The 9,252-nt window shown below is 36.9% G+C and overlaps 1 long non-coding RNA gene across 1 annotated transcript; it reads left to right on the top strand.

The window, feature by feature from the left end:
- Window positions 1–650: 650 nt before the first annotated feature.
- Window positions 651–8,297, top strand: LOC120068922 (uncharacterized). Its single transcript, XR_005479404.2, has 3 exons — window positions 651–735; window positions 7,356–7,518; window positions 8,125–8,297. It is a non-coding gene; the product is annotated as an uncharacterized LOC120068922 (long non-coding RNA).
- Window positions 8,298–9,252: the final 955 nt, after the last annotated feature.

The following is a 9,252-nucleotide window of genomic DNA, read 5'->3' as shown; positions in this document are numbered from 1 at the left end:
GCTTGAAAATCCTTTTGTTATTTACCAAAAGATTGCACGATCGTGTAGACAATGCACCAAGAACTAAACGATAGTTCAATTAAGTAAATAATAGAAGGAAGCATTAAATGATCGTGTAGATGACAGTTGACTGAAGCTAGACGATCATATAGACGATAGCTGAAGAGCTAAACGATCATATAGATGATTGAACGCGGAGCTAAAAAATCGTGTATACGATGAGATAGGAACTACACGATCGTGTAAACGATACTTTAGCAAAATCTAAATGATCATAGAGGTAAGAAGAGAAGACAGAGGAGTTTAAGTGGTTTGGCCAAAGGCCTACATCCACTGTGCAAATTGGGAGGTTCTCTTTTATTACTTTTCAAAGTATTTACAGAATGAATGCCTTGCTCTCTCGATTTGTTATTCACTCTTACATTAATCTCACATTCGATTTTGTTTATATATGTGCAGGTGATTCAGTCAACGATGAAGCTCTGGTGGTTACAACACTTAACAGAAAGAGGTCAACAATGGTTCAACTGTCAGCTGCAATGTTCTACTTCTTGATTTCTCGTCTTTCTGTAACAATCTCTACCTTTGCAAGCATCCAGAGTTCCTTCCTTCTTTTCTTCACTGAGCTGACTTGAGCTAACCTTTTTCAGGTAACTCGAATCCGAGAAGGTCAAGCATCTGTCAAGCTTGTTTAATGGAACAGTTTTGGTTAGCATATCAGCTGCATTATCAGAGGTATGAATCTTCACTACGTCGACTTCCCCTTTCTCAATCTCTTGTCTGATGAAATGATATTTGATATCGATATGCTTGGTTCTGTTGTGAAATTGCTTATTGTTAGATAGGTATATTGTGCTCTGGTTATTATAATAGATTCTGACTTTTGTTTGTGTTATGCCGAAATTATTTAGTAAACCTTTCAGCCACAAACCTTCCTTCACAGCTTCAGATAATGCGATGAACTCAGCCTCTTTTGTGGAAAGGGCCACAATAGGCTGCAAAGTAGCTTTTCAACTTATCAAATTATTCCCCTATAGGAAAACATAGCCTAATAGGGAACGTCTTCTGTCCAAGTCCTCTGCATAGTCAGCATCTACATAACCATAAACTTCATCATTGGATGGCTCATTCTGTCTATATAAGACTTTTGCCTCTTTGGATGAACATAGATACCTTAGTATCCACTTGACTGCCTCTCAATGTTTTCTATTAGGATTTTCCATGTACCTACTGACCATACTTGTTGTATAGGATAGGTCTAGCCTTGTAGAAGTCATAAGATACATGAGAGATCCCACTGCTTGGGAATAAGGGACAACCTTCATATGGTTCAAATGCTCTTCATTTATGCTCTTTGGACTATTGGCAGCTGAAAGCTTGAAGTGAGGAGCAAAAGGAGTACCTACTGGCTTAGCATTCTCCATCATGAACCTCTGTAATATCTTTGAACAATATTCAGATTGGCTAACAAGCAATCTGCCCTATTTTCTGTCTCTTTCGATCTTTATGCCTAGGATCCTCCTTGACTATCCTATGTCTTTCATATCAAATTCTCTCTTAAGAAGCATTTTCACTTGCTTCAATTCTTATTTGGATCTCTCAGCCACTAACATGTCATCTACATAGAGAAGTAGATAGATCGATTCCTTAAAGCTACTAGAATTTGTGTAAACACATCAATCAAATGAGCTTCTTTTGAACCCCATCTTGGAGATCACCTCATCAAACCTCTCATACCAGTATCTCCGTGACTGTTTTAGGCCATATATGGACTTGTTTAACAAACACACAAGGTCTTTTTCTCCACTTTTAACATAGCTTTGAGGTTGTCTCATGTAAATTGTCTCATCCAATAGCCCATGTAGGAAAGCTGTCTTTACATCCAACTGGTCTAGCTCCAAATCCTTTTGCACGACTAGAGAAAAGAGTAGTCGGATGGAAGTATGCTTCACAACTGGAGAAAATACTTCATTGTAGTTAATGCCTTCCTTTTGAGCGAACCCCTTAGCAATAGGCCTAGCCTTGAACCTTGACTTTTGCACACCTGGAATCTCTTTTTTAAATGTATAAATCCATTTGCATAAGATAGGTTTGTACACTTCAGGCAAAGGTACTAGTCTCCAAGATTCATTTTGATTGAGGGACTTCATTTCATCATTCATAGCCTCAATCCATTGCCTAGCATCTGTGCTGTTTGTTGCTTCTTCAAAGCTAGAAAGTTCATTATTACTCAAAGAAATGGCAACACTCAATGCTACACTAGCAAAATCAGACTCTTGGTACCTTGCTGGTGGTACTATTGTTCTTCTAAGTCTGTCTCTTGCCATGAGTAGTTGTGTAAGTCCCCATTTGTCTCAACTTGATCACTTGACACATGCTCACTGGTTTCAGCAGTCTCATCACCTTTTAACTTTTGATTTTGAGAGGAAATAGAAGCTCCATTATTATTTTTAGGCTCCACCTCAAATCTAGTGCTACTAGTCTTTGTAACTATAGAAGATGGTTGTTCAGACATCATAAACATCACATTTTCTCTAAAGACCACATCTTTACTATTCACACACCTCTTTTCAACTGGATGCCACAGCGTAAAGCCCTTTACTCCCGGTGTAAAGCCTAAGAACATGTACTTTACAGCCCTTGGTTTCAACTTCCCTTGGCTTTGGTGCACATAGCTTACACAACCAAACACTTTTATGTGTTCCAGCTTAGGTGGCTGCCTTGTCCACCTCTCTTCAGGAGTCTTCAGCTCTATAGATTGATGAAGGCATCTATTAAGAGTGTATATGGTGTAGGAGACAGCTTCAACCTAATATTTTTCAGGCAACAAGGCATTGGACAGCTGACATCTTACTCTTTCCAGCATTGTTCTATTTAACCTTTCAGCTACTTTATTTTGTTGAGGTGTGTATCTCACGGTTCTATGCCTTACTATGTCATGCTCCCTGCAATACAAATTAAACTCCTCTCCACAAAACTCTAAACCGTTATTAGTTCTCAAATGTTTAATTTGTTTAGAGGCATGCTTCTCAATCAAGGTCTTCCATTCTTTAAATATACTAAATACTTGGACTTTAAAAAGTAAACACCAACTCTTTCTTGAGTAGTCATCTACAAATGAAAGAAAATACCTTGCTCCACTAAGAGATGGAGAGTGAGCTGGCCCCCACAAGTCTAAATGCACATATTCAAAGATTTCCTTTGAAGTGTGTTGTCCTTTGGGGAATTGCTATCTTGTTGCATTGCCCAATATACAATGTTCAAAAAATTTAAGGCTATCTTCAACACCCCTTGGAAGTATTCCCTGTTTAGATAGCACTTGTAGCCCCCTCACACTGATATGAGAGAGTCTTTTGTGCCATAACTCATCTTCAGTAGGTTTCTCATCAGTTGCTAACAAAGTCGAGTGTGCCATTTGCACATCCTTGATTACATATAAACCATTTACCTTGGTTGCCACCAAGACCACTTTGGAATCCTTAATAATTTCAAAGGTGCCTCTCACACCCCTATATTCACAACCTATGGCATCAAACATCCTCAAAGAAAGGAGACTCCTCTTCAAATTTAGAACATGCCTCACATTTTGTTGAGGATGATGCCCTAAACTCGTGTTGGGTCCTGTAGTTTGCAAACACAGTTTTGAACAAACGCTTGTGATGTAATAATATATGATATTTTCTTCACTTTTGTCTATGGAACATTGGATGTTTTAATTGCTTTACCATAAATCAATAAACTAAGATCCCTGATTGTCATTTGTAACTTAAGCATGTATGTGGAGACATACAGGAGGATCATGCCTTAAGTGATAACCAAAATGGTCTGTAGTATATGGATATAGAAGGGAAACCTTATCCTGGTAACGCTATGGATGCGGCCCCCATTGTAGAATAGTTACAAGTATTATGAATTGCTACAAATGGTATGATCCTAATCATTCATGTGGAGACATACAAGCGGGGGCGTCCTATACAAAGGAGTTTGTATAAGACCAGACCACGAAGTGTTATAGTCTCGTTATATAACGTCGTTCATGACAAAGACTTCACTTTACTAGGATGGCCATAAATAACATGACCCCAATCCTGAGTGAGTTGGGAACTTCTGCCTTTGAGGGCAATATTTTGATTTGCATGGGTGCGAGTGGCCAGATCGCCAACTCAAACCTACCACTTTGGGGATTCGTCTGATTTGGGAGCTAGGAACTCAGCTACACAAGATGAAATTCACTCCTTTTCCGAAGCAGGGGTAAGTAGATATATTTCTCCCTTAAGGGCTGATTCTGGGGCTTGAATGATGTGGCACCACACACCTTTTCATAGCCCGAAAGGTGTCCACACATAGTAGGACTATGTAGTATTGTTCATTAGAGGGATCAGTGGTACTTAAGGAGTTTGATGTAACTATAGAGGCAAAATGGTAAATTGGCCCAACTGTACTTACGAGCATCTGTGGAGGGTTATCGTACTGTTGATTGGTTTTATCCGATAGACACAAAAATATATCTGTGGTGACAAGAGTGCAGCTGTTGGTCTTTAGTGGAATGCTCGACAGTTAACGGATGGTGGATCTCGTGGCTAAAAAGTTTAGTCAATTATTCACGTACCGTTGGAGCTTTGACCCATAGGTCCATAAGGTCCCTTTGGTAGCTCAATGTATTCAAGTTGAGAATCAGTTTTTGGGTCAGTTTGAAGTGTTCAAATTAACAAGAGGGAGTTCGATTATATATGATATAATTGAACTGGTTAATTATATATGATATGAATGACATTATGTATAAGATACATTATTTGGAGAAAATAATATAAATATGAATTATATCTAGTAGAGGAGAAAAAGAATATCGTTTATATGTTGCATTTGATGTGATATTAAACTATAGGTTATAAATATAATATGATTATATTTATTTTTTTTAATTTAAAAATTATGGGATAATTGTGGCAGGTTTTTCTCCGTAACCGATTGAGTTAGTGGGAGATTGCATTCAGTTTTTATAACTGAAGGATAAAATGAAAATTGTTTTCATTTTGCAAAGAATCAGACATTCGCTCACGTATTGTGTATACTTCCTAACGCATAGCAAACCGAGAGCATCAACGACAGCTCAAAGTTTCTAAACGATCATATACATGCACCTAGTTTACTAAATGATCGCATAGGTTTTACTAAACAATCGTCTAGTTTTTTTTTCTACGCGACGCACGTCCGAGCATTTACTAAACGATTGTCTATACGATCACGCCCCTTTTACTACACGATCATGTACCTTTACCTAAACGATCAAGCATCGTCTATACGATAGACACACGATATCTCCCATTTATTTGGTCGTGGTAAACGATTGTCTCTTCCTCCTTCCCTCTACCAAATCTAACAGAGCCCACACCTCCTGGATTCTCACACCGAGAATACTGAGGGTTCCAAATGGTAGTGTCTTCCTACTGCGGAGTTCGTGAGGAGTTCGTTTGTGGGTAGAAGACCGTGATTTGGTGGACGATTGCTTGGACGATCTCAGCGAGAGGAAGAGGTGCAGTTCGTTTGACGAGAACGAGTTTTCAGTGAAGAAGGGTTCTCCAACTGGTATGTATTTCGTTCTCTTTGTTGTTTAAAGTTCAAAGCATGCCTGTAATTTGTCATTAAATGCCTATCTACCCTGTTTGATTGTGAATGCGTTAATTCTATCATAATGAGTTTGGAACAGTCCTGCTTCCGCTCAGAGGTACTCTTTGATAAGAGTTCCTTCACGTTCCTTATCAATTTGACTGAACCATCCTGCATCTTCAAGGACACAAACCCAATTCCCACAGCTCTGCAAGTGTTATTTTTTCCCATATAGATCAGCCCACCATCCCACTTCTTATAAGTGCAAAACCATCCCTTGGATGGTGTCATGTGGACTGAGCAACCAGAATCTAACACCCAATCTTGAGTCTCCATAGTATTCTGGTCTCCACCTTCTTTAGTAGTAGCTAAAGCATCTGAATAGACTAGGTAATTCTCTCTATAGCAGCCTCAGTCTATTTACCCCCTTGTTCTGTTGGTTTAATTTTCTCTTCAAGGCATAATAGTCCTTTTTCATGTGCCCCATTTTGTGACAAAAATGGGATTTTTTCTTCGACTTGTCACCATTGTTCTGTTTCCCCTTCCCATTGTTCTTGTTCTTCCCCTTTGAGAACAAGCCTGCACCTCCTAGTTGATCCTTCTTAGTCATTTGCAATTCAAGTTCTCTGACTCTTACAGCTGATATGATAGCATCTGTGGTAATTCTTTCTCTACCGTACTTCAATGTAGTCTTCACATTTTTGAAAGATTCTGGTAGAGAATTAAATAGTATGAATGCCTCATCTCTTCTCAAATATTATCTTCAATCGATCTGAACTCAGAAGACAACCTCTTGAACTCATTAAGATTATCCGTGAGGGACTTTGCTGCATCCATTTTATAAGTGAAGAATCTTTCCCTCAAGAAAGCTTTGTTGGGCAGATCTTTGTTGAGATATATCTCATTCAACTTATTCCACAGGGCATAGGCAGTAGGCTGGTCAAGAGAGCCTTGTGCTACCCCAGGACTGCTTTAATATTTTCTTTCCACAGTTCAAAGTCTGTCTTGCCATCGAATTTCTCAATCACGTATCTGGTAGTTGCTATTCTTGGTCTTCAAGATTAACTATTCTAAATCAAGAATTCAAATCTTGGAGCTGTCTTGAACTGTTCACCGAGCTCTGATACCACTTATTGTCTTAGATGACTAGATCTTCACGTTAATAATCACAAAACACTCTCAAACTGGCTCCGAAGGAGTATAACTTTGTTGGGGGTGAACTTACTGCTCCTGGCTTTAGATATAACAGTTGATAACAATTCAAGAGTAAGGGGAGATAGAATGTTGATGCTTGAAAATCCTTTTGTTATTTACCAAAAGATTGCACGATCGTGTAGACAATGCACCAAGAACTAAACGATAGTTCAATTAAGTAAATGATAGAAGGAAGAATTAAATGATCGTGTAGACGACAGTTGACTGAAGCTAGACGATCGTATAGACGACAGCTGAGGAGCTAAACGATCATATAGATGATTGAACGCGGAGCTAAAAAATCGTGTATACGATGAGATAGGAACTACACGATCGTGTAAATGATACTTTAGCAAAATCTAAATGATCGTAGAGGTAAGAAGAGAAGACAGAGGAGTTTAAGTGGTTTGGCCAAAGGCCTACGTCCACTGTGCAAATTGGGAGGTTCTCTTTTATTACTCTTCAAAGTATTTACAGAACAAATGCCTTGCTCTCTCGATTTCTTATTCACTCTTACATTAATCTCACACTCGATTTCGTTTATATATGTGCAGGCGATTCAATCAAAGATGAAGCTCTAGTGGTTACAATATTTAACAGAAAGAGGTCGACAACGATTCAACTGTCAGCTGCAATGTTCTAATTCTTGATTTCGAGTTTTTCTGTAACAAATCTCTCTTTCCATGTGTGTAAGTTGTAGAAACAAAACCCAAGCAAGTAAGTTATTTTCCTTTCATTTTCTATTATGTGAATTTCATTTTGTTGATTTACTAACTAGGATTTTTTGTGAAAAAATGTACAGTAAAGTCCCACATATGTGTAACTTTACAAATGAAATGAAAAAAAATCATAGGTTAAATCATTTTAAGCTTGGATTTGTTGGAAAACCCAAAATATATGCACTCACGCTGCAATTTTTAAAGAACATTAGGAAATGATAGGAAAACTTTTCGTTTATGTTCCAAAACTCTGTTTAAAACAAAACAAAAAGACCACTATTTTCTCTAAGCTGTACATAATGATATATAAACTTGCACATAGGAAAAAAAAAAATATATATCCATTAGAAGGGACTGATAACTGCTATCTAATTACAATAATGAGGAAGAATAGTTCATTAGAGTTATAACAACATGAATTTATGGAAGAGAATAGTCTACATTAAACCTCATTGAGGAAGGTAATTGATTAGCAAATAAGCACCAATTTAGGTAACTATTTGAAAGGTTGAGTTTGCTTAATAAGTGTTGATATGCATATAAGAAATTCACTCCAATTAATGTTGTGTTATTGCTAAAATGGACTTTACCAATTATTTGGCAGGCTGTAATCTATTACATTGATAGATGCGAACTTGGATTTGTGCTCTTATTTTACATCATTGCACAAACTAGAGGAAGGAAGTTCGTGCACTCTCATGTTTGCTTGATAAATCTATAAAGGCAACCCACTCTAAAATATTCTTCAATTACCAAGATGTATTAATTATTGATAAATGAGAGGAAGTTTCATTGTATAAGAAATAGTTGTTGAATTCCTGCTTTGTTTTTATATGTTAACCAATGAGAGTACTTTCTATTTTTAAAGATTTTTTAGTTAACAATAGTTGTTGATGTCGTTAAAGATAAAAATTGATCACAATTAAGGAAAATATTGGATCTAATCTTTTGTTGCAATAACAGGGAAGTATTGGCAATAGTAGTTTCTTGGAAATTTTAGATTGTCCACTATTAAACTGCTAAATTGTCTGAAACTTTCGATTTTTGGTATGTGGGTTGATATTGGTTTCTAATAAATGATTTTGTATGTTCTTCGTTGCATTATTCTTTCATTAACAGGTGTCCTTTCAACTTCACCTTTTTGTCTTCTTTTCTAACTATTTTTGTTGCCTTCTTTTACCCTTTCGCCTTGTATATGCACTCCACTCTTGATTCTTTATATGTTATGAGATGCCCTTTAAAACTTCTTTTTAAATTGACAGTTTTGGTTTTAAATGATATGTGTTTGATGTTTTGCCTTGCCAAATGCCTTATATGGTTGGGACATAAAAATTTCATGAATTTTTAATTATCTGCTTTTGTTCTGAAGTGTTCTTACATTAAAACATTAAGCATGTGGATAGTAATATGGTATGTGTGCTAAGTTAGAGGTATAGAACTACTATCAATTGCTTATGGATTTTATTTTTGTGTTTGGAGTTCCTACAAAGAATGAAAGTTGATCTAGGAGAGATGCAAGGGTTTGGTGGCACCAACATAATAAACTCATTTTACAAGTTAAACGATGAATTCAAAAGAAATTTGTTTACAAACATGTATATAGTTTACATTGTATCGAAATTTTCACTTGTTGCTTTTATCATTTGAAATCAAAGATCATTCAGAATAACCCTGTAAATGGTTTTGTGAAAAAATGTGTATGGAAAGGAAAAAGGAAATTAAACAGCAAAAA

Source organism: Benincasa hispida, chromosome 1 (genome assembly GCF_027475165.1).
Source record: "Benincasa hispida cultivar pf3 chromosome 1, pf3_genome.v1.1, whole genome shotgun sequence".
Taxonomy (NCBI): domain Eukaryota; kingdom Viridiplantae; phylum Streptophyta; class Magnoliopsida; order Cucurbitales; family Cucurbitaceae; genus Benincasa; species Benincasa hispida.
The sequence above is the reverse complement of the archived record's forward strand: the minus strand, read 5'-3'. Positions and strand labels throughout refer to the sequence as shown.